Genomic DNA, 1,343 nt, shown 5'->3' with positions numbered 1-1,343 from the left:
GACTATATTACTTTTATCAGAAAATACTTTTCATATCCTGTAATTTTAGCACAACTGCGAGCGAATAGTAATGACTGTCCACTATATCTGCACAGGTGTTGTATAATCATGGGTATGTTTTTGGTTCAAGGCTTGTAGCGACTTTTTTTTATCTCTACAGGACAGTGCACACACACACACACACACACATACACTCACACACAAACACACACACACACACAAACAAATAAACAAACATACACACACAGAAATACACAAATATATATACACACCTATACATACACACATACACACACACGCAAGCATGCACACATACGTACGTACCCCCCCCCCCACACACACACAGTGGCGGATCCATGGGTAGGCCTAGATATAACCACTATACCACCACGGCAGTACAATACACTATATACAGAAATTTACAAATGAGTTAGGCCGCAATACTTAGAAAATGCCAAAAATACCTACTGGGATACTTATGCCTCTCCCTAACTTCGGTGTTTGACGTCCCCTTATCCCCCCCCCCCCCTTGGAACATCCTCATTTCTCCACTTCACACACACACACATACACACACAAACAAACGCACACACACACACACACATACACATACACACACACACACACACGCACACATACGCCAGGCGAGGAGTGACGCCGGATATCTACCCGTCGCTCCCGATAAAAAAGTTACCCGGATCCTGCCTAGCCTTTGGCTTACTTTGTATTCATGCTTCTGTAAGTTAGAAAATAACACGGGATGTTTAACTAACGATAGCGACAAAGCGGTATACTTCTTAATCTGGTTGATTGCTTTCTCTGTTGCAAGTTATATGGGTGACGTTATATCGTGCTGATTGTCACTGGCCTTGGAAAATAGGGAGACCCAGACGTGAAACATGATTAATATCATCAGTGCTTTGTCCAGACTTGTGTGGCGGGTGGCCCAATTGGGGCACTGACTTATGCAGGGGCACAACATCAGGTACCCACCACCACCACAACACACACGCTGGATCAGCATTAATTTAGCAAATATATACCAACCACCCATATCAACTTTGTTTACTAAACATAGACAGAAAGATAATCACTTTTCTAAGATATTGATAAATCATATTATGTAACAATTTTACTCTAGGCCATCCCCCGAACACACCCCTGGTCCTCATACACACCCCTGGTCCTTGTACCTTCATATTTTGAGGAATTTAGTTACCAACTTTGTGCTACTGGAATAGAAAGTCACATACAGTCTACCGTGCTGTAGACGTTGCCATTTTGTCTTACGGTGCATCGAGTAAGTTAAGCTTCCTTTTATCTTATATTTGTTCTTTTTTCAG

The sequence above is a fragment of the Penaeus japonicus genome, unplaced genomic scaffold (genome assembly GCF_977035675.1).
Source record: "Penaeus japonicus unplaced genomic scaffold, GWHDUDI00000001_assembly GWHDUDI00000005, whole genome shotgun sequence".
NCBI classification, from domain to species: domain Eukaryota; kingdom Metazoa; phylum Arthropoda; class Malacostraca; order Decapoda; family Penaeidae; genus Penaeus; species Penaeus japonicus.
Note: the sequence above shows the minus strand (reverse complement) of the source record.